Genomic DNA, 25,192 nt, shown 5'->3' on the forward strand with positions numbered 1-25,192 from the left:
AAAAACAGACTCCAGATTTGAAATGGTGCAGACCAAAGCATGTAGCAGCTAATTGGCTTGCACTGGATCTGTGTCTGAAAGTGGCTGAAATGGCTAGAAGTAAGGAGCATTCAAAGTGAGAAGTACTCTAATTTGCTGTGTTGGCAGATGTTGCTAGAGAGAGGCTTGTGGAGGGCAAACCATCCTATAACACTGCAAAATAATTCTAAGAGTGGCTAAGAACCACCCTTGGAAAGTACTCTAGAGATCCCTGTTAATATAACTTAATGCAGCTCTAGTATGGATGATGCTACCTGGTCAGGTGCAGTTCAGCAGTGTGGACACTTGCAGGTGGGTTGGTTAACTGATATGCCAGATTTTTGTAAACTCTACAGAGATGACTTGCCATAACGCAATGTTTGAACTCTCATGGAAACTTGGAATATGATTTTTGTATTTATTAGAATGAACTTGAACAGTCTCCTCTTTGTGTTGAGTTCTTATAGAATTCTAATACACACACTATATATTTTTTCTGTACCTGCTAGGATCTTTGTAGTATTTTAGTAGTTACTTCCAAAAATCACACACACATTTTAATACCTACCTATTAAGTACTTCTAACCATTATAACAAATTATTCTAGAATCTATTGCTAACTTGCTCTAAATGATGGTAAGAATTCTTTCTTTGATTGCTTTATTTTCAAACAGAAGATAATGTGTCTGTATGGCAGACTCTAGGAATAACCAGATACAATGAGCAAGTGGATGTTCTGACAGCAGCATTAACAAAGCACTCCGATTCTAGAAGACATAGAATAGCATTAAGACTGAAGACAACACATGTTCTCTGCAAAGGCTATTATGTGTTGAAAAGCAAGATTATAAACAGGTTGACAGCTAAATCAACAAAAGGCACATGATTATTAATCTAGGATAGCATAATGCCTCAATAAATAATTCAAGTCCAATAAAAACAAGGTGCCTCATGGATTTAACAATATATCTTTTTATCAAAGCAATATCATCACAGATATCTATTATCAAAGACAATTTTTAACCCAGCTGTTAAAACACCAGCTACCAAATTCTGCTCTCATTTACATAGGTGTCAGTCAAAGTATTACTGGGCATGTCTACATATTTAATTAATGTGCCTGAATTTTCTGTCAGAAAATTCAGATGCGTTAAATTACTCCCCCACAGGCATCTGAACATGTGCCTGTTGGGAGCAAACTTGCTCCAGATGGGAGAAGTTCAGTCTAGGGCTGCTGCTGTGCTGCTCTGCCCTGCAGCAGCCAGGGGGAACTCTAGGCTCCCTCAGGTGCCAGCCCTGGGCGGGCAGGAAGCATGGGGTCTGGTCCTGATTGCCACAGGGCAGGGGAGAGCTATCCTGGCTGTTGGGCAACTGCCTCCCAGCCATGTGGAGATTGAGGTGGGTCCCAGTTTCCACATAACTGGCAGACAGCATCCTGAAGATCCCAGACAACTCAGCCTGCCATCTGTGGCCTCCTGCTGCCTAGGCAGACCAGGAGCAATTTGCTCCCAGTCAACATCTACATGTGCACTTTGGTGCATTAGTTTAGTGTACAGGTACTAGAAAATGGTGCATTAGACTAATCTACTGTTCAGTAATTGCTGTGCACATGTAGATGGTAAAGCTTTACTGAGCAGCAGAATAGTCTAATGCACAGTAAAGCATCTTGTGTAGATGCATCCACTGAGGCCAAAATTTGGTCACTGAGGAAAAAAATATTTCTAGATCATGTACCTAATTCCCACTGAATTAATTCCTTAAGCACGTATCCACAGGGAGACTTAAAATGGATAGACAGTGGACTAGTAGAGTATGATTCACTGTGGAATGACTTCAAACATAAAAGAGAGTTTAGGCCCAGATTCACAACGTTAGATGTCTTTGGTACCTAGTTCTCATTGATTACATGGGCATTAGGTGGTTAAATACTTTTTTAAGATCTGGGCCTTCGTCCCTGAGAAAGGCAGGTCAAAAATATTCACTGGCTATGTCTACATGAGCAGCGGATTGTGCAGTTGTTACTGGGTAGTTGTTTAGTACTTGCTGTACTAAATGACTGTGCAGTAACTGGCATTACTGTGCAGTACCATCCTCACTTTTTTTTCTGATGCAACTGTGCAGTAGTAATGACCTAGTGCACACTAGCTCGTTACTACTGTGCAGTATCATGCCATGGTTAGTGCCCGGCAATGCTACTGTGCATTAGCAATGAGCTACCGTGCAGTGGTGTCTCATGTAGATGCGCCCAGTCAGTATATAATACTCTGAGGTCTAGACAAATCACATCATGTGAACCACTGCAGTATTTAAATTTTAAAAATGATTTCTGGGAAACAGGGAGAGAATAGGAAAAGCAGAAATTTGATCTGCAAAACTAATGCTTGTGAAATGCTTCACCGAGTCATTGGTGGCATTTTGGAGGCTTAAGCAGCAGCAGCACAAAAGATTAAAGATGATAGATTAATAAAGGCTGCTTGTAATAGTGGCGTGAATTAGCTTATATGTGAAATACTAAGAAGAGTTATGCATGCTTACCTATCATAACTTTGTACAGCATTACTTGAGCATAATTCTTTGTGGAATCCCTTCTCCCTGTTCGTTTCTTTTTGACATGTTGTGAAAAAACACAGAATTGATTTTTGTGATCTTACTCTTGAATGGGCAATGCTTCATTTAGAAGAAGAAAGGGCTGTCTTATGTTAGAGAAGCTGCTCAGATTTTCACCATATATCTCAGAAGCATACTCTAGATTCATATGAGAAACATATTTTCTGTGTGTGCATAAAGTTGCAATATTTTCTTCTGGTATTCTAAACTTCACCCAGAAATGCAAATCCACATGGGTAAATTTCAGTCAATGTAAGTAAGTGAATTAATTCATGTCCTCATGGCCACTTGAACATGTAACCTATAGGGAACTGTTTTTCCTACATGAGAATTTAGGCATCTTTCATTTATAGAGATTTAATTTTAATGCCAGGCATTCTAATGAACAATCTATGGATTTGTGATTATTTCTGAAAGGCTCTTGGACCATAAACATATCTTTGGAGGGATCATGAACTTTAATAAAGTAATTTAAAGATGACCATATTATTAGTAGTTAAAAAGATCTGTAATGGATTGTAAATTCCTTTTTGAAAAAGATCTCCAGTTCACAATATACACATACATGCATAACATTGATGGGATAACTGCATTTTTTTTTTAACTGACAACTGTAAGTTGAACACAAGATATAGGAAAAAAGAACATTCTGTAAAACTGTAGAAGTAATTAGGTATTACATTGGCACATGTGATAGTGGAATTGCATACATTTATTTAAGCAGGGTTTTTTGTTTTGCTTTGTTTTAGGTAAACTTTCAATTGTGAAGTCATGATAGGTGCTTTGTACGTTCATAGACCTTTCTTATTTACTCAAGTCCCAGGCAGCAGCAGCAGCCTCCTCTCATCTGGCATGCAGATCCGGGGCCCGCACCCCGGGGAGGAGTCTGGCACAGCCCTGCAGGCCTCCCGGGGGTGTGGGCACCCAGATCTGCATGCCAGATGAGAGGAGGCTACCACTGCCGGCAAATGTCAGGAGTTTTTCATTGAACAGTTTGAGGTGCAGTTTCCTAGAAACCTCTGCACCTATCTCCTTGAAACATGGCAGGCTTCATGCCCTTAGAAGGGCTACCATCCCTGCAATTTTCATCCAAATCAGGCAAGAAATGACAAAGTTTTAGGCATTTTCATGATTCCCCATTATAGCCTATGGGCGAAATGTTGAAATGCATCAAAACAGTGAAACAGTTTAGATTAAACGAAATGGAACAGTGCTTCAAAATGACGAAACAAAACACTGTCCCTTTGAAATGGTGAAATGGAAGTTGAAATGAAATGGTGCTGTTTCGCACAGCCCTACCAAATACCTTGTTGCATGACAACCTCTTTTATCACTATAATGATGCTGACTAGAAAGTAAGTAGTTAGATCTACCCTGGTGAGATTTCCTTCTTCCCATGGGGGATTCTCCCAAGAGGTAGGATGCCTTGGAGAAACAACTTTAATCAACCTATGCTGCACCATGCTTATTTGAGAATTCCCTGGTGAAATTCTCAACTGTGCAGAACCATTGCAGACAAAAGCCCTCTATCACCCATTGTTTTGCTCAGTTCAATGTCCTGGCACAGTGCATGTAACAGGGCAGAGCTGGAACGCAGTATGCTTCAGCTCTGCTAAGCATGTGTAAAGCCTTTGAGGGATTGTTGTCAACTGATGGAAGTTAGACCAGCACTGAGGTTACTATAACCAGCTGTAAGGCACAAAGTAGAGCACATTCATCTTGAAAATCTGGGAACTATTATGGCTCCTTGGGAAAATTCCCTGCTTCTGCTCCTTTCTTTCTGCTGCACAGAAGAAATTCTAGGAAGTAACTGTTAAGGTTCTCTTCAAAACAAGATTAGTATTTGCTGATCTATGCTGAACTGCATCTACCCAACAAACCATGCAAAAATAATTGCTTCTATAGATGTGTTATTTAGAGAGCATTTTTAAAGCTTATACATTTGTTATGAGAATCATTTACACCTGAATGGAGGTTAATGAATTGAAGCATTTCATAACTAAAATAAGAAAGTTACAGGTTACAATAACCAAACTAACTCAGAAAGTGGAACAGTTCAGGCTTATATTTTCCCAGAGAGAAATACAGTCAATACTCTTATGAGCATCCATTTAAAGAAAAAAACACAACAATCACATTTCTGCCACAACTTATTTTATTTAATAATTACAATATTCTGGTTTGCTGATGTGGAAAGAGAGGCATGGGCCTGTAGCCTGGCAGTGTTCCCCCAGTACAGACCAATATGTTCAGATTTCCCAGATGCCATATTTAGTAAACCTTTTGATTATACAAATAGAAAAATACATCTGGATAAAGAAAAGAAATAGCAGAATGTAGGGGTGAATCTTCCATCCTTTTTTAGGACTGCCTTCTTTCCTGATTTAAATGAAGAGTAAGTTTTTAAAACTTGGTTTAGTTGGACTGAATCACAGTTTGTCATACTCTGTCACACACAACTGGTAAAACGTAACGTGTTTTGTTTATTGCATCCTTTTCCCCACAAAAAGGCTAGGGCATTTCTATAGTTGACTACATAAAAAGAGAACCTCTCATTTTTCAAAACAGAGGTTTTTTTAACTGTATTGAAAACAAAGTAACACAACCGTATACAAAAGAAAAAGAACGATAAAAAAGCAGATTTGGCAGAAATGTCATAAGTAAGATTTTAAAAGCTTGCTTTTAGCCATTTGTGTTGCTGGAAATTTTATTCTGAAATTTACCTCTTAAGATCTTGACATACAATACTTCAGAAAAGTGAAAGAAGAGGCTTTCTAAAAGGGAATACAGTACATTTTTTAAACTCCTCCAGTTACCTTTTCGTAGTAAGATGATGCTGAAAATCCAGATCAGGCAGCAACCTGAGAAGTGCTGAATAGGAAATGAGATTGGAATAGTACTAACGCAACTGAATTTCCTGGATCCATAGATATTTAAATTCAGCAGGCATACAAGTAAGCTAGCCATTCCTGAGGAGTACAGAAAGTTGATTGTAAAATTGGGTAGGATTATGAATACCTAAACCACTGAAAAATAATATTTATTGTTCAAAGACCTAATGGGACCCAGACTAATCTGTCCAAATACTAAAAACTTAGTCCTTTGGATTGGTTGTGAAACTTACTGTTTTAATAACCAACATTTTACTGAGAATACAACATATTTGGGATCATTTTTCATCAATTTAATGAACACACATTATATATAAACATTCTAACTGTCAATTTAAAGTTGTTTGGAAATGAATGGTAATAGATGGCCAAAGGTAAAGGGCATATGTTAATTTCATATCATGCCCACCCTCCTTAATCTCTCTTTCAGTAAACTATACATACCTAGTTTTCTCAAACTTTTCTTGTGCAGCTTACAATCCAACCCTTTTATCACCTTCGTTGCTTACTCTTGGATTTTCTAGTTTTTCCACGTTATTCTTAAATTAAAAAGCCCAAACTTGCACACAAAGTTGTAGCTGTTTATAATCCTCTTAATACAGCCCAACATTGCATTTGCTTTTTTTGCCAACTACCTCAAGTTGCTGGTTCATTAAGACCAAAACCCCCAGATTCTTCTCCACAATGCTACTGCCGGGCAAGTTATCTCCCATTCTGCATTTGTGCATTTACCCATAGATATAGCACTTTAATTTTGTCTGTGTTGAATTCCATTTTATTGTTTAGTACTCAGTTTTCCAATCTTTCCAGATGCTTTTGAAATTTCATTTTCCTCCCAAATAACTTTCCTTTCAAATACCTGTCAATTCCTTTTGTGTCACTACAGCTGTAAACCGATATCACTTTTGTGTCGTCATAAAAATTTTTATGGCAGCACAAAACCTGAGTGAACAGACATCTTAAAGTTTTATTGTGCTACAAATGTCCAAATTTGTCAGTGTAATGATCCCTAGCCTTTTCATGGCCAACAACTCTTCACCTGTGGTGGGAGAGTATAGGCAGCCCAGGGATGCTTGCACTCTCCACCGGCCCTTGCCAGGTGCTCCTGATGTTTAAGGGTCCCAAACCTGCACACCCTAGGACTCCCCTTCAGGGAAGTTTCTGTGGCGTGTGTTTTAAGCAGCCATTTCCCAAGTTGAGGTACAGAAACCGTGGGTGTTGTCCTTCAGGATTGGGCCCCTCAAACCCTGGTGTGGTAGGGGCCTTACCTTATGGGACAACATCTCCAGCAACATCTGTAGATTCCAGTGAAGTAGAACCTCTGTGCTAGAATACATACTAGAACAGCTGATCCTGCTCCAATCACATCTGTTTATACCCTACATTCCCATAAGAAGGTGGAACATGCCACCAGATGATGTACCTCTATGCACAAGCTGTTTCCACACTGTGAACACAAGCTGAGAAGAAGCATCTCTTTGATACTCTTTCTCCAGCCCCCATGTTTTGCACAACACAGCTCAGAAGTTAACTCATTGTGTCTCGTTTAGTAAACCTATAAATTAAAAATCCCCTTTTCCAGTGGTTGTTTTCAGAGCTGTAACTTCTCTTTTTAAACTACATCAGAACTATTATTATTCACTTTCTGTTTTATGACATGTTTTCGATTGCATGTTGGCTTGCATGTATGAGGCCTACATAAAGAGCCAGTTTTAAAGGCAGGATATTCTATCTGCATATTTAGTGATAACACAGCCCATCAGAGTAATGATTATTCTTATTGTTGTGGTAGAGCTTAAAGACCATTTATGGCTAAAATAGGGTCACTAGGAATGATGCAGACAATAAAACTTTATTGCCCCAATGGTGACTTTTTCTCCTTGTTAATAGAAATTCTATGATCTCATTCCTCCCCCCACTTAAAACATCCTTAATTATATTGCTGCCCAAGTGATGACTGCTACACTTGACATCACATAAATCATCTTCTGAACCAGTTTCTGGATGAATTGTGAAAGGGATCAATGGATTCATTCACACTGATTCTCCACTCTGTTACTGAAAACGTGTCTACACATGCAAAAGATGGGATTACCAGATTTGATTTACAGCTGCTCAGCTGTCTCAGTAATTGCACAGCACCTGGAATGCAGGGGACAATGAATGAAAAATTAAATTGGAAGCTCTGTTGGAATCTGCCACTCCCATCAGCGCTGAACCACGAACATGAATGGGGCAATGCAGTGTTTTGTTTCTCCTACCCCATTAACTATAATTTACTGTTATCTCTTGGAAGTCGCTTCCTTGGATTTCTTTTTAACAATGTAATGTATTTGAGGCCAAACAATCACCTTGTATAATATTGCTGAGTAGTGGCTACTGCTGTTATTCTTATAGTAGCTTATCTTTTCTTACAAGGAAAACACAAAAGCTAAGTACAGACAGTAAAAAAGCTTGAAACTGAATCTATTCAATATTTGCAGGATAATCTAAACTGCGTAGATTGAAGTGCTAAGCAAGGTAACAGACATTCACTTTTGATTCCAGGAATGCAGCTGCATACCTTCAGTGACTCAGGTCAGAAGCCATGGGCTGCTAGAGCACACCTCCCTGCTTGGCTGGAGTAATCACCTTGGGTCAAGGCTGGCTTACCCACCCTGTGAGGGGAGGTTTGTGGGGAGGTGCAAAGCATCCTGGGATGCTGGGAACTGTAAGTTAACTTGAATCTGGAGGGGATCTGGAACAGAAGTTCAATAAACCAATTTAACCTAAATCAGTTAAGTCTGATACTACATTGTTGCTGGTAGGTGCTATATGTCCTACGTCCCTTCTGGACAGACACCCTTCTACTGAGCAATGACGGGGTGGGGACCTGGAAGGTGTCACTCACGTGTTCTGGTGAGTTTCCCTCTAACCTGCCAGGACTTTCATTTTACTTTTTTTTTTTTTTTTGGATCCAGTTCCCCTTTGAATGACACTCTAGGCCTGTGACACCAGTCTCTTTGTGGGGCTCTGCTTCCCCTACATCCCACTGTAACCTACTCTTTGATGTTGGATGGTATTCTAGGTCTGGTAGGAGGGAGTATGCAAGGTTTGCCCTTTTCCTTGTTTCTCTCATGTCTCTGGGCCAAAACCAGTAATGGCTTTCCTTATTTACACTGGTCCCTACTGACAGCCCTAAGGCCTGTCAGGCAGGCTGGGTGTAATTGGCCCTCAGACTTGGGACCCATTCTAATTCAGTCCTGCAAAGGCAAAAGAAATGAGCAGTCCAAACTTCCAAAAAAACAAATGGCCAATGCCTGGAGTAGCCCTCCAGGTCTTAACTTCCTCTCTTGCAAGCGAGGAAGGCTTCTGTAGGCCAGTTCTATGTTCAATCCATCCCCAAACACCCAAAGGGCAGGTGAAGCCCTCTTGGATGCTGCTAACACAGATTGAATCAAAGTCCCTTAGGGAAAGGCAAGCCCTGTCTGGGCTGCTCCTAGTCCAGTTCACATGTAAGTCTCAATGAGAGAGACCGACTCCTCAAGTGTCAACTTTGAATGCTCTCATATCAGCCTTTAGGAGGAAGGGAATCCCTCTGGGCTAGTTCCCACACTAGGTAACCCTTCCTGTGCTCTACACTTGCCCCAGCCACATTTGACCTTATTTTCCCTTTTGCAGGTATCTGTCCTGGGGCTCACAAAGGTCACTGTGGCATTCTGGTGCTTGGCGTCTGCTTCACTCAGCGATCCTTCCGATCTTTGGCACATGCAGTCAGCTCCACTCTGCTGTCACCAGCTGAATGCATCTCCCAGGAGGAGAGTCTCTCCAGTGACTCCTCTTCTTTGGCGCTCTGGACTCTCTCTAATGGCCTCTCTCCAGAGCTGGAAGTACCTTGCTGGGCTCACTGTTTGCCAATCCAGATGAAGCAGCAACTCCAGAAGTGCTGCATGGGGCCCTGCTTCCTGCTGGTATTCTCTGCCTCATCTAAGGTAAGTGACAGGGGTGGGTCATCCTTTTCCCCTATCTCCCTCTATCCAGGTCTATCTTAAACTAGTTTTGTCCATTTTGAAAGAGGTTTATGTGTGCTGAACATCTGTTGTGTTACAGATTTGAACTAGTTTCTGATCACTTACACTGGTTTATGTGTAATTTCTGTCCATCACCTAAGGGTCTGAACAACAGTCCTCTTAATGTTATGGGTGCGAATTAATTTAAAAGTAATTTGGGTTTAACTCAGCCTGAGTGAATGGAGGCCAATAACCTTCAGTAATAGGAAGCTTCAGGAATGCATACAAGTGTGTATTTATCAGATCACAGGACTGGGACCTTTAACTGTAGAGCCACATTCACAGTCCCTTATGTAACAAGTCCCTGATCCTAGTGGGCACCTACAGGCACCACAGCAATACAAATGATGATAAAAAAGAATAAATAAAGGGAGATAAGTAAAACATTATTTAAAAAAATGGGGCAGCCAGACAGATGAACTTCTGGCAGGTACCCCCCAGCACAGGGCACATTTCATTCTCAGGTATGTTTGTTGGTAAGTGATTATTCTGCACTGCACTTTGACACCCCCCTCCCCCCCCCCCCCAAATAGTATTTATATGTTTACAAGGATTGTTTTATTTTGTGACTCAGGATTGTCAGCATTGCTCTGAGCATCAAAAGTATCATTTCATGATTGTAAAAGGGCAAACATAGATCAGGGCAAATCATGGAGCAGATCCTCAAGGAATCTATTTCTAAGCACTTGGAGGAGAAGGTGATTTAAGAACAGTCAGCATGGATTCACCAAGGGGAAGTCAGACCTGACCAAACTAATTGCTTTCTGTGATGAGATGATTGGCTCTGTGGATGCAGGGAGACCAGTGGATATGGTATACCTTGATTTTAGCAAGGCTTTTGATACAGTCTCCCACAACATTATTGCAGGCAAGCTAAGGAAGTATGTGCTGGATGAACAGACAGTAAGGTGAATAGAAAAATGGCTGGAGCATTGGACTTGGAGGGTAGTAATCAATGGCTTGATGTCTAGCTGGAAACTAGTATCAAGTAGAGTGCCCCAGGGGTTGGTCCTTGGGCTGGTTTTGTTCAATATCTTCATCAATGGCTGGGAAGCTGGCATAGAGTGCACCCTCAGCAAGTCTGCAGATGACACCAAGCTGTGGGGAGTAATAGATATGATGGCGGGTAGAGCTAGGATTCAGAGCACCTGAGACAAATTGGAGGATTGGGCCAAAAGAAAGCTCATGAGGTTCAGCAAGGACACGTGCAACATCCTGCTCTTAGGATGGAACACTCCCACTCACTGGTACAGGCTGGGGGCTAACTGGCTAGGCAGCAGCTCTTCAGAAAAGGACCTGGGGGTTACAGTGGACAGTAAACTGAATGAGCCAACAGTGTGCCCTTGTTGCCAAGAAGGCTAACGGCATACTGGGCTGTATTGCTAGGAGCGTTGCCAGCAGGTCAAGGGAAGTGATTATTCCCCTCTATTTAGCACTGGCAAGGCCACATCTGGAGTACTGTGTTCAGGTTTGGGCCTTGCACTATAGAAAGGATGTGGACAAATTTGGAGAGTCCAGCAGAGGGCAATGAAAATGGTTAGGGGCTGGGGCACATGACTTATGAGGAGAAGCTGAGGGAATTGGGCTTATTTAGTCTAGAGAAGAGGAGACTGAGAGGGGATTTAATAGCAGTCTTCAACTACCTGAAGCAGGGTTTGAAAGAGGATGGAGCTAGACAATTCTCAGTGGTGGCAGATGACAGAACAAAGAGCAAAAAGGGAAGTTTAGGTTGGATATTTTAGGAATAATTTTCTCAATAGGAGCACAGTAAAACACAGGCTACCCAGAGAGGTTGTGGACTCTCCATCCTTGGAGGTTTTTAGACTTGGTAGACAAAGCCTTTGCTGGGGTGATCTGGTTGGAAATGGTTCTGCTTTGAGCAGGGGGTTGGACTAGATGATCTCCTGTGGTTCCTTCCAACCCTAATTTTCTGTGATTCTATGATTTCTAGAATAGCTATAATGTTCTCTAACTTTATAACACCCAGGAACTGCCCCATAATCCACTTTTCTGCTGGCATGGAATTCTATAAAAATCAGAATGACTGTTGTTTCCTTGACTGGGGAGCTGCTGAATTAGAGCTTGGGACAGTTTAGGAGATTTCTTTTGCATAGACATATGAATTCTGACTGATTTTTACAGCCATAATTCTCACACTTGGTGCATGTCATATCAGTCATGTATTAGCAAAGCATCTCACAGATTGTCTGGACAGTGGTTTTCAACTTTTTTCATTTGTGGATCCCTAAAAAATTTTGAATCAAAGGGGTCCACACCTCCAATTGTAAGTGAGGGTATTCAGTCTGCAGACCACAAGTTGAAAACCACTGGCCTGGAAGATTCTACAGGGCAACTAAAGCCAGTAATATTGAATGAGTCTCTTGTGGTAGAACAATGGGTAAATTCAAGCTAAAGGAAGCCCTTCCAGATAGTCTAAACAAGGTACGACTGGAGTAATGAAAGATCACCAGGGGAAAAAAAGAGAAGAGGAGGAAGAGCTGCTGTGAAAAAAGGTCATATTCTCTGAATGTACACATGTGTGAGGGGAAAGGGGAATCTTTTAATCATTGGATCTATGCAAGCTTGTTGATTTAAGAGAGATAGAGACTACACTGGGAAGGAGAATGAATGAAAGAGGAGGATTTTGTGGGGATGTCTATAGTGCTTTGTCAGTCCTGTTTAGCAGTGCCACTTGAAGATCATGCTTAGGCCACTCTGGTGCAGTTCTGGTGAGAAAACAGCTGGGGGACTTTAGAGAGTTGGCACTAGTTTTAGAGTCTGGGTAAGAAGGCTGTTGGGTATAGGGTGAGCACTAAAAATGCATGCATATAGCCAGGGAGACAGTGTCTAAACTCTGTTTAGTTCCAACTAGCCAAGAGCACCTGGGACAAAGATTTGCGGACTATTGAGTGTCTAGCATAGGGAGCTCATCAAGCTTGTAAGAAAGTCATATGAACCAGAGCTAGACAAAAGTTGTGGTCTGCAGTACCTCAGCGGTCAGATTTGGAGAGGGGTTTGGGATGTGGCAAAAATGGACTGTAGAAAAATCAGAGAATTGACAATCTTTCCCTTGCTACGTAGTTCTACAAGTACTTCTTGACATTCACAGGCTTCCCAACTGTGACTGCAGTCTGCAAGAAACTGAGATAAATAAGATGATAGTGTGGCTGCAGAACTGTTCTGTGCCAAGTCATTGAAAAGTACTGATTCTGACCTTCATTGGAGGGTTACTGGGTTTGTCTCAAAAAACAATGCTGTGTTTTGATATAAAGAATGAATACCAGGGGACACTTGTATAAACAAGTACTAAAAGATTGAGCAGTAACCAGAATTATTGCATGGTAGGATTGCAGAATGGCTTTTTCATGATGCTGACTGCACAGTAGCATCACAAGGCAGAAAGCATGATGTGACACTACTGTGCAGTAGTCACAGGCTACTGCACAGTCAGTGTCTCATGTAGACAAGGCCACTGATTCCTCCTTTTTTCCTAGCCCAACTCTCTCATCCCTGAAATGACCTTCCTTCCTGCTGCAAACCAGATTTCACACCATTCATCATAATAATAAAATGATACTAATTTGCTCCGTGTAGTGTATGTAATGAATTGAGTCTGAAGAGCTGAGTGTAGGTTGTATAAGTCACCATGTGCGGTAAATATAACTTTGCAAGTAGCATAAATTAGACCTGAGAAAATATTGCATAACACAGAATGAGTGGTAACATATATCTTTCATTTTCATTGACGCCCACAATTTGAGTTCTTTCTAAGAAGAACTCTTACTGGGAGGTAATCCTTTGGGGGTTTCCTCAAAAACATGCCATCCTTCTGATGTTAACTATAGCTGAAGGTATCAAAATAGACATGACTGAGTACTACTTTTTTCACAAGCTTCAAGGGTATAAGAAAAATGCCTAGTGTAAAAGTTCATCATTTGCATATCAGATGCTAATTAGGGTAAAAATTTCAAAAGCACCTAAATGGCCCAGGAACCTTTTCTTCATTTTCAAAGTTCCATTTTCAAGTGGCATAATCACTTGGGAGTCTAAGTCCCATTGACGTTCAATGAAACTTATGCTCCAAATCTCATTTCAAAATGTTACCTATAATGATTAAGTGAAATATAAAGTTGAGTATAACTTCTGTGCTGGACAGATTTTTTTTATTAGTTTTTTCCGAGCTCATTTCTTAAGTTTATGTATATTTCAAAATTCTACTAAATGTGCTCTCTTACATGCCTCAATGATCTCTGCATTTTTTGGCACTGAAAAAAACCTTATAAATTATATACAATGTTATAGAAAATTAAACCAACCAACTCAGTAAGGGTTGGGCTTGGCATTTTTGTGCTGTTATGGTGCCATCTGGTCTGAGTGGTCATTTGGAATGTCTTCTGTTGTGGACACTGCTGATATAATCCTCCTTCATAGCCATTGGGAAGGGAGTGGTTGGAGCAGGCTGTATACCAAATATTTTCAACTGTATATTGGTCCTTGGTAATTGTGTGAGTACATCTGTGTCCAGTCTTTCTACAAAATGAAGAGGGGACAAACTACTTGAGGGAAAGGATGCAAGCTGGCTCTTTACTTTTTGTTATTCAGACCTCATGTAAGAACACTGCATCCTGTGTGTAAGGAAACAGCAGATAAACTGTTCTGGTCCTGAGGATATAATAGCACCTCTTATATTACTTTAATAAGAATTTTTAAAAAGAGAATTTAGAAAGTGTCAATTAATGTTAAAAAGTACTTAAACAATCTCAGGGGAAAAGCTGTTTTACGCAAGAGCAACAAAGTATGTGTGAACAATTATTTTAAATTTTAATTTCACTTCTATCTGGTAGGGTAAAGAAAAACAAGAATTTGCAATGTGGAGGGGGCTGTGGAAGAGGAGCAGGGCTATAAAATAACTATAGCCAAGTGCAACCCCCGCCAACTTTCTAGTTCTCTCTTTAGCCAATAAGTACTTTGTGCTGTACCCTTCAGCAGTTTGTTTTTAATATTCTGTTCACCTTTTTTAATCTTAGTTAGTGTCTCTCCCTCCTGCCAGAAAAAGCAAATAAATGCTGTAGCTATGCTGCAATGTATGAAATTCTGAGATTAAATGAAAAATAGGCTCCAGGCAGAAACTGCATCACTCATAAAGTGTACCAACTAGATTTCATGACCTATCTCTGCCCATTGGATACCCTTTTCTTATTGTAATGGCCTTTGTTCATCTTTATGTCTTATGATGCTTGTCTAAAGGACTGTGGTTAGGATTACTTTTGTAATACTTTGATATTGATATCAAAGCTAATTGATATCATAGCTAATAACTGAGCAATTATTTAACTCCAACTCCTAGAGGCTCAATATGAATGAGCATCACATAAAAGAAGGCTTGTCTGGTGTTTGTCCTAAATCCAAAGTACAATAATTTGTTCACCACAGGCTTGATGTGGGTACTGGGGACTTCTCTGTCCTATTACACTGAGCCAAACCTAATAGTTTAGAAGAGGGTATTCATTTAGCTTCTGAATTGGAATTAATTCAGGAATGTGAAATGAAAGAGACTTCATTTTTAAATGCGTATATCTGAGGTTTGGATACTTAATGTCTCTGCTTCCAAGGGAGACAAAGCCACTGTCAGCAAGAAAATGAAAATTATTGGAAAACTTACATTATGAGGTGAGATAATAGAAGTTCAGTTGGGATTGCCAGAGCTAGAGGAAAGAGGCTTCACGAGCCCAGACCAGAAAATACTTATGCAAGTGAATAGTCCCTATAATTTCCTGGGATTACTCATGGGGTAATATTACTCACATGCACAACTCTTTATGGGTTTGGGCCTTCAGAAATCATGTATTAATGATGCTCAGTGGGAATTTACTAGCATAATGATTAATAAGAGAATTAGGTGAAATCCCTGGGGTTTGTTTTTCATATAATTAATGGTATAAGCATAAACAATAGGAAAATGTTGTGAAAATGAAGCTACAGTAAGAAATTCCACCTCCTTATTTAAATGATGGACAGTTGTTTGCATGACTGAAATAACCTTGCAAAAATTGAACCAACTACCAGTTTTCTTCAGCAAATAAACACATTTATTTTAATCAGAAATTAAAAATGGAGGTTCATATATCCATACTATGCAAACATTTAAGCCTGAAAGCAATTTTTTTGTTTCTTTCTCCATATTGTATCCAGTTGATATCTCCCCCCCCTGTCCCCCCCCCCAAGCGAGGTATAAAATTACTAATCTATTTGGAAAACCTCAGTTATGGTCCATGGCTTCACATGGATTTTTTGGTGGCTTGATGAAAATGTGTGCTTTGCATCTTCAAAATCAAATTAAAGTTGTATTTTTCTTATGTGTCTCAAAGGTGTAGAAGAGCATGTTGGTCTGCACTGACACAGTGACACAACTTCTGGTTGGGGAGGTAGTATGTATGGCACTGCCTGGCACCCTTCTGAAAAAGTCTAGAATTACCTTTTCAGAGTGTCTACATGGGAAGTTAATGCACATAGGTAAAGATCAGCTATTTCACACCCTGTCTTACTGCACACTAACTTCCTCAGGTCGACAAGTCCCTAGTTATGAATAAGATGTATTATATGTGCTGGGAAAGTTATATATAATATAGTGTGTGTGTGTGTGTGTGTATATATACACACACACACACACATATAGTATAGTATACAATGTAATATAGTGCGTGTGTGTGTATGTGTGTGGATGTGTACATACATACATAGATAATGTGTATATGTATGTATATAGTTGATATTAATAAAATAAAAACTTCTAAAAAACTAAATGAGTATATTTCCTCCTCATAAATTAATGAACCTATTTGCCAAATTCCATGTGAGTTAACAAGTAATTTTCTGTTGACCAAAACTAAAAAAAAAAGGTTAGATCTAATTCTATTCCTGCCTCTCCCCAAAGAGGCTTTTTGTAATCTCCAGTAAGTAACTTCATTTTTATGCATAGAGCTTTGAGGAGATTCGCTTATTATGTGTTTTTACCATGCTGAGCATAAGTAGGCCCAGATCTTGTTTGGAACTACTAGATGCAGCTCTTATATCTTGCAGAAATGTTCTTTATATTACTTCTTGAATAAAGATTTCCTCATTTATCAGCTGCCTTTCACAAGTGGCCTCTTGTCTTTTGATAGGAGGCTGAATGTGACCTAAGTAAAAATAAGACGGAACATTTTAAACTGTTTTTCATAGATTCATAGATGTAGGGTCAGAAGAGACCTTGTAGATCTTCTAGTGCGACCCCCCTGCCATGGACAGGAGAGAAAAGTAGGGTCAAATGACCCCAGCCAGGTAAATGTCGAGCCTTCTCTTAAAGACCCCCAGGGTAGGAGCCATCACCACTTCCCTTGGAAGTTGGTTCCAGATCCTAGCTGCCCTGACTGTGAAGTAGCGCCTTCTAATGTCTAGTCTAAACCTACTCTCTAGCAATTTATGGCCGTTATTCCTTGCTACTCTGGGAGGTGCTCGGGGGAACAAGGTCTCTCCCAAACCCTGCTGGTCTCCCCTAGTAAGTTTATAGATGGCCACCAGGTCCCCCCTCAGCCTTCTCTTGCAAGGCTGAACAGGTTCAGGTCCCGTAGCCTCTCCTCATAGGGTCTGCCCTTCTGTCCTCGGATCATGTGAGTGGCCCTCCTTTGGACCCTCTCAATGCTGTCCACAGCCCTCCTGAAGCGTGGCGCCCAGAACTGGACACAGTACTCCAACTGCAGCCTGACCAGTGTCGTATAGAGGGGGAGGATCACCTTCTTGGCCCTGCTTGTGATGCACCTGTGGACGCACAACAAGGTACGGTTAGCCCTACTAACTGTGTTCTCGCATTGTCGGCCCACGTACATCTTGGAGTCAATAATGACTCCAAGATCTCTTTCTGCCCCCGTGCTTTTGAGAAGGGAGTTCCCCAGCTTATAGGTTTTGCAAGTAGTATAGCTGTTGGTTTAATTTTAGGGAGTCTGTTATGCAAGAGTGGAGCCATCTTTGGAAAACCTTTTACTCTTGCAGCCTGGGCTGACCAGTTCTCTTAAAATTAGCCATATAATCACTAGATTTAATGCAGATAAATACATCATGTGAAAACTGTTTTATGGTGTCCATTTGGCGCATGAACCTTGGTCTCTGCCTAAAGAGAGGGGTGCTGGAATGAAACTATCCCTCATCCCTCCCTCACCCCCTGCATCCTACATCTTTCTTGCAGCTGCTCCAGCTCAGGCTCTGACAGTGGGGAGAGCAGAGAAGTGGAAATGCAGGTACAGCAGTCAGTGGTTTCCTGCTGCTCAGTGAGTTATCACTTTTTTTTACTGCCTCATCATGCATGGGGCAGCAGTAAACCTACAGGCTGCTTTTGCACTCTGTGCTGCCTAGCTATAAGAACCAGTTTAAGTCCTAGATGGTTTTAATCTCCCGTCTCCACCATTCAGATGTGGGTCTTTTTAGTGGCAAACACAACTTACTAATCTTCTAATTTAGATACATTTAACATTTTTTCATGATTGGTTCAGATGTCAGGATACATATAACTAAGCCTTTGTCCGTCATAACAGATACAACACTGTAGAGATCTAATTGAGTCACCTACAGATGCCTGTAATTGCTTCCTTTTCATTAGACAGATGACATACAGACTTGATCAATGTGTTGTTGTATAGCAATGGTGCCAGCTAACATCACTCTGTATAAAGTTCTTTCAGCATTTATAATAAAATCCTTTCATCAGTGATTATCATCTGACAGGAAATAGGTCCTCTATGAGCTTACAAAGACCTTGTCTGGCAGCTACTTGTTTACTCAATGCTAACTTGTTTTATTTCATTACATTTGATTTAATCAACTTTGTAATTTAAAAATAGGAAGTAAGGTTAGACTTTTGATCTGTGTAATGTAAGAGGTTAGACTAACTGTTCCTTTTGGACTTAATTTTGCACCTTGAACTACCATATTTACTCAAATCTAAGATGACTCTGAATGTAAGATGATCCACCCAACTCTAATTATTGGAGGGTTGTCTTGAATTCATCCTGCCTGCTGCTATAGCAGGGAAGGTGGGGAGTGGCTGGTAATCTGGTGGAGTTCAGGCAGACCCCTTGCCCTCTGTTCCCCACTTCTTTCCTGCTACAGCCTTCCTACCCCCCTGCCACCTCCCCCCAGCCCCATCTCCCCACAGTTTCTGCCTCTTCATCCTGATTCCCAGTCTCTTGCCACCCCCAGACTCTGCCTGTTGCCCCCCAGTCTCTGCCTCTTGCCCTTCCTCACTCCCTAGTCTCTGCTTCTTTCCCGCCACTCTGCAATTTCTGTCTCTTCCACCTCCCCACTCCTCAGATTCTTGTACACTCCCTCCTCCACTCCTCCATTTTTTCTCTCTTCTCTGCTGCCCCTTTACTGACAGATGCTGTTTGGACTCTGTTCCTTCCTTGGAGCACAGCACATGGAAGCGCAGCTCTTGTTGTGCCACACAGCAGATTTGGTGCTGCTGATTGGCATGGCAGGGGACAGAGTGCTCCATGCTGAACTGCATTGGGCATTGTGCTCCATGCCGAACTGCACCTCACAGTAAGGGGGGGGGGGGGGGCGGCGGGCGGGCAGAAGCTTCAGAGGCAAGCAGAACGGGATAGGAGTTTGTTGTGAGTCTGACTTGTAGACATGGGCTCAGGGCCAGAGTCAGAGCTTTAGCAGCTACCTGCCCCTCCCCTCTTTGTATGTGAATCTGAGATGAGGGATTTTTTCCCCCCCATGATGATTTGAGTAAACACGGTAATATTTTTTTAAACTTGCTTGTTCAGTACTAGCAAAATAGTGAAGTCCTAAGGAGTTAACCTTAGAAATGATTGCCAAATTCAGATTATTTCATTAAAGTCTTGACAGCCCTTCTAGAACACAACTTGTATCTTGGTACAGAATATGGGTATGGAAAAGTGGCATCGACACTTTGCAATGTGTGATTGCTGTTGCAGATATCCTTCTGGTCTCTTTCCCCAAGTAACTGAGCACACCAAGGCTAGAAAAACAGAGCATTTCCTATGTGTAAAGTGCTTATGGGATTCTAGTGATATGTACAGGAGGGGTAGTAGATTCCCTGCATGCTGTGCATCAAAGAGCCATGGGAATCCCTGCTTCATACTGGGCAGATTGAGGCAAGAGCTTTTCCACTCAGAACCAGTGAACCTTCTACTTCAGCCATTCCTTACACTTTATCCCATGTAGGGTGTATGCTATAACCTGAGGTGTTGTGCTGCTTTGAGCAGTTGTCTGATCTCTTCATCTCCTGAGGTTTGGAGAAGAGTTCCTTATCACCTAGGAGTATACTGGTGATCTCCTTGCTGCACAAACCAGCTTCTTGGGACAACAGCGTGCTCCAGATGAATGTGGGCACAATGGCAATCTGGATTCCACAGTTTTTATTTCTCTGTATCTACTTCACAAAGTTGTTTTGAGGTGGAACACTGATTCTCACATAAACATTACCACATAATCCCACATTATAACAACATATTATTATGGCAAAGTTTCCCCATTTCAAAGTGGAATAACTGTTCCAAATTTGTGGGACTGAGGTAACCTTTTTTTGGAGAACAGACTTTATACAGCCTACATATACCCCTTGCTCTGCAGGGGTTTTCAAAAAGGTTGAGAATCCCTGCCTCAGATAACCAGAATTTTTAAATACCTGCCCACCTCCCTTACCCCTCTCAGGCCAGTTAACACAGCTTCTACTGTATATTCTACTAGTCTACCTAGAGACAAGGTAGGCCCATCTCATTTGACTTTTTCTGTTGGGGGCTGTTAAGCCCTAGAGAAGTTCTCCTGAGCTGATGCTGAACTTCTCTCTACCTGGCTTCTCTGTATATTTCCCTTCTGTACTTTCCTGCCATGCCTTTGATGTTAAGACAAATTAATAGAGAAATAAACATTTGGGGGGTGAGATCTTCTGCTTAACCAATAATAGGGGAGCAGCCTTGGGCCTCTTTACGAGGCTCCTCCATCCCCTACACCCTGCCTTTACCACACCTAGAATGTTCTGAGTACATACTTTTTGTTCTTAATCTCCAGATACTGTGTTAAACATAGGGAAGCAGACCCACTAAAGTCTTAACATTTACCAGATCATTAATCTAGGCTCCACATTACTGCTTCAGTTTAGTCTCCAGGAATTCAAGCCCATTTTACTTATACATGGAGACTTATCTTTCACAAACCACAGTCTGATCCCACTCCAGGATCTATTACCTGTTTTCGCTGCCCATCTTCAACATCAATAATTTGCTCAATATTCCTCGTTTCCTAGCAATAATCCATAAACCACCATCCTCATCAGAATCTCAGGGTTCAGTGTTCATTAGCTGGCAGGGCACCACATCTGTGCCCTCCTGCTCTTAGTTAAGTCCCATAGATCTGGTTTCTCTGTACATCTTAAGAGCAGCCCATGCTGAGGTGGCACACTCCAACAATTAACTTATCCTCTCCCTTCCTCCTCTAGGTGAGTTAAACAATGAATTCCCACTCCCTTGATTGCTGTCCTTACCTGAGCTTGGAACTCCTGGATTGTATCTTCATCAAGGTAAGTGTTTCTCCCTCTCCTCCCCATGGTTGGATCTGACAGTCTTGCAGCCCATGTGCTGAGTGAGTTACTGCACCTCTGTGTGGTGCGCATGAGCTGAAGCTCTTACATGCATCCCTTCTCTGGGGCAATTGACTCTCCGGAACCACCCAGCTTTTAACTTCTGGGTTCCCATCTGGCACTAGTGGGAGCCAGTCCTGTCCTCACATGCCTCCCTACCACAGTCAGGACAGGGAGCAATTAAGGATACCTGGTCTCCTAGTGGCATGTGCTGTCTTATTTGTTTAATTCTATCACTGAATACAAGTAAGTATTACCTCTCTCTGCATGGGCGACTGGTGCCTCCCAAGTCTGAGGGGGCACCAGATCACCAACTGGGGGGGGTGGGTCCCCCAGCAGCTGATCATTGACCAGGGAGGTGGAGGTTCCCTGCAGCGGCTGATCACTGAGCCTGAAACCACCAGCAGTGAAACTGGTGAAACCAGAGTGTACTTCTGCTGGCACTTCTGGTTTCACATCTGGTGCTTCCAGGGGGTGCATGGCCATTCTCAGTGCACCTCTTGCATGTGCAACTCTTATGCATTGCCAGTGTCTCCCCGGCAAGTGTTGGGGGAGGCTTTTCCTAATTGTCACCAGGCCTTAATAGGTGCCTAGTTATAGGGGCATAAAACAGAAGTATGGATCATGGTCTGAAAATAGTCATGTTAATCTAAAGTCAGGCAGGTGGGCCAGGGTGGCACCTTTAGCCATGTCCACATGAGTGTGGATGTTTGTTTTGCCATAGACAAGTAGCAGAGGCACACCTTGTGCTACTGCTAGTTGTCCCTATGGAACACTCATGACATGAGCCCTCTGTCATGTGGCAGGTTACCCTGTGTGGGGTAGGGGAGGCTGGGGCCAGCAACCGTTCTGGTCCCAGCAGCCTTTCCTTGGGTTCTGGGGACCTAAGGGAGCTGCAGCCATGGCACTCCTGCAGCTTAGGGCCTGGCCGGCAGCCAGAGTGTGGCTCTGGCTAGTCAGGCTACTGCCATGTGCACTGCCCCACTTTTTTTCAGTGTGGGTTTTTCTGACTTCAGGATCTCCTGGAGTCTAAAGCATTCCCTGTGCTGTAAGGTAGCAGCATGTGGAACACCTGCCTATGTGGTATGTGGTACCCAGATGGGTCTGTGGTGCCACATACTACATGTATACACTTGTCTGGACCAGGCCGTAGAGATTAACTTATTCTGTGAAGCATAAGCCTTTCTGATAATTAAGAGTTTGCCCCAGATCCTCTTTTCTTCACAGCTTGTCTAATTTACCTGGTAATTTTCAAGTTGAAATATGTCATTGCTGTTAGATTTCATTAGCCTTCATCTTTGCTTAATGCCTTTGTTTATAATTATTCTCAACATATCTTAAAAATAACTACCTATGAGATTCTAGAATTTCATTAATTAGAAGAAAAGAGTTAGTTTTTCATTTAGGAAAGTTCAGTCAAGTGTCAAAACATCAATCTACATTATGTTGTGTGCATGCTGTTGAAAGAGAAATACATTGTACTGCTCAACTGACCACGCTGTCAATGGCCCCTTAGGGAACTATAGTTCTTTTTTTGTCTTTGACAACCACTATAAATCAATGGGCTTTTTAGTGGGCCAGCGCTCAGCAGGAATAAAGGTAGCAAAATCTGGTCCCAAATACCTTCTTCCTATGTTTTGACTTTATCCATCACTGTGCAAACCACATAGGACAGTTTCTAACAGATAAAATGGGAAAAGGAAATTGATGAAGGGCAACAGTGAGGTCTTGTTTTGAGTCTGACCAACAACTGTAAAATATTTATGTTGTACCTTTGCTATGCAGGTAGTCTTTGCTTCAGGTGAACATCCTGTAATCCCATCATTTCCATGAGACAATCCAGGTAGTATTTAGAAGCCTCAAATTTCCTTGAGTCTGGTCAATCTGGTTTTGGGTCTGGGTACATTAAAGGAAGTGGGCGTGTCCTATTAATCAGTTTCTTTTTGTCAATTTTGGTAATATCAGCTGCTTTTGTTAGAAAGATGGAAAGGAAGGGAAAGAGGCATGGGTGAAGCAAATGACTTGGAGTTCTTTTCATAGGCATACATGAATGTGAAGAACTAACCACAATCTTTAATTCTGAAGCAGTAGACAAACTCTGCAGACTCTGTTTATTTCTCTCTAGTTAGCTAGCTTAACTAAGTCACCATCTCCCAATTCCTAACTTCTATAGTCTTCTATGTCAGGCAGTATCTCTAAATGATTATCACTCTTTCCTTTTAACAATACTTTCAAAATAAATTTAACACAAAATTCTATTAACACCCCCCTATAACAAAGAGGTTACTAGCATATCACTCTGGAGTGAATCTTTACCACTCCATTTCCTATTCTTCTTTTTCTGCATCTTTTTTGACAAGATCCTGAGTTTATCAGGAGGTTCACTGTTTTCTTAGACTGATGAAGTATCAGATCCAGTTTCTGATTTGGTTTTGATGGGGAGCCTTTCCTCCAAATCTTGATGGACTTGGGCCCTTGTACTCCTGTCCAGTAAATTTCCACTTTTGGCAGCTGTGCATATAGTACAGAGTTCATTAGCTACAGACTGCTGAGGCACATTTCCTTTTTTGTGTAGTAGTGTTTGCATTTGGGTCCTTAAGGACAAGATTGCTTTGTGTTCTGGAACAACTGGTTTCTTCCTAAGAAGATTTTCCTGATTTGGCCCACAATGTCATTAAGAGGCATGAATGGTGTGGGGTTTTTTTGCAAGCACATACTTAACTAGATTCAGTTTCTCACAAGCTGTCAAACCTAAAATTGGTGTCACTTCCTTAGGTACCACAATGGACGGGGGTTTGTATCCTTTATTTTTATATTAGATGCTAACAATACAACTCTTTTTCACTGGTATGTTTGTTTCTGAATAGCCAGTTATTTTGTTGCTTGTTGCACTCACTTTTGGTTTTGGTTCTAATTTTCTATATTCATAGAATCATAGAAAATTAGGGTAGGAAGGGACCTCAGGAGGTCATTTAATCCAACCCCCTGCTCAAAGCAGGACCATCCCCCAGTATATCATTCCAGCCAGGAATTTGTCGAGCCATGCCTTAGAAACCTCCAACTGTTCTAGTGCTTTACTACCTTCCTAGTGAGAGAGTTTTTCCTCATACCTAACCTCAAGTTCCCTTGCTGCAACTTGAGCCCATTGCTCCTTGTTTTTTCATCTGCCACCACTGTGTACAGTCTAGCTCCATCCTCTTTGGAACCCCCTTTTAGGGAATTGAAGGCTGCTATTAAATCTGCCCTCAATCTTCCCTTTTCCAGACTAAGTATCATAGAATCACAGAAAATGAGTGTTGGAAGGGACTTCAGGGAGATCATCTAGTCCAACGCCCCTGCTGAAAGCAGGACCAGCCCCAACTAGATCATTCCTGCCAAAGCCTGGTCTCCCCACGTCTTCAAAACCTCCAAGGATGGAGATTCCACAACCTCTCTGGGTAACCTGTTCCAGTGTTTTAATACCCTCCTAGTGAGAAATTTCTTCCTAATATCTAACCTAAACCACCCTTGCTGCAACTTGAGAATATTGCTCCTTGTTCTGTTATCTGCCACCTCTGCAGTCTTCACCGTTGCAGTTTTTGCTCCCCTTCATTCACATTTGAATAGTCTTTTCTAGGGACAGGTCTCTTTCACTCCATAGCTTTTTTTTGGTAATGTAATATTTGCAGTGCCACAAATAATACTATCTCTAATCAGAGATTTGGTCAAATTCCCCAAATCACAGTTCTTATCAAGCTCTTTAGTTCAATAACATACTGATCTATACTTTTTGTTTGCACATAAAAAAATCTGTCTCTTTCAAGAGACTTGTTTTTTTTTTTTGGCATGCAGTACTACTCAAATTTGGGCAGCTTTTTACTAATTTCATGGTTTGACTTAAACTTTTTCTGTAGGTAAAAGTGTTAGAAAGTGTCCTCCCCCCCAACACACACAATATGTAAGAAGACTGAGGTCCTGACTTCATATTTTTTCTCTTTTGCCCCTGTGGC

At 41.5% G+C, this 25,192-nt stretch overlaps 1 long non-coding RNA gene across 1 annotated transcript in view; it reads left to right on the forward strand.

Annotated features, from left to right (window-relative positions):
* The first annotated feature begins 9,182 nt into the window (after nucleotides 1–9,182).
* LOC109283808 (uncharacterized) overlaps nucleotides 9,183–25,192 on the forward strand; it is a 38,457-nt gene continuing 22,447 nt past the window's right edge. Inside the window, exons 1-2 of the long non-coding RNA XR_002091073.2 lie at nucleotides 9,183–9,487; nucleotides 21,063–21,143. This is a non-coding gene — a long non-coding RNA (uncharacterized LOC109283808). The remainder of the gene's footprint in view (nucleotides 9,488–21,062; nucleotides 21,144–25,192) is intronic.

The sequence above is a fragment of the Alligator mississippiensis genome, chromosome 3 (assembly GCF_030867095.1).
Source record: "Alligator mississippiensis isolate rAllMis1 chromosome 3, rAllMis1, whole genome shotgun sequence".
NCBI classification, from domain to species: Eukaryota; Metazoa; Chordata; order Crocodylia; family Alligatoridae; genus Alligator; species Alligator mississippiensis.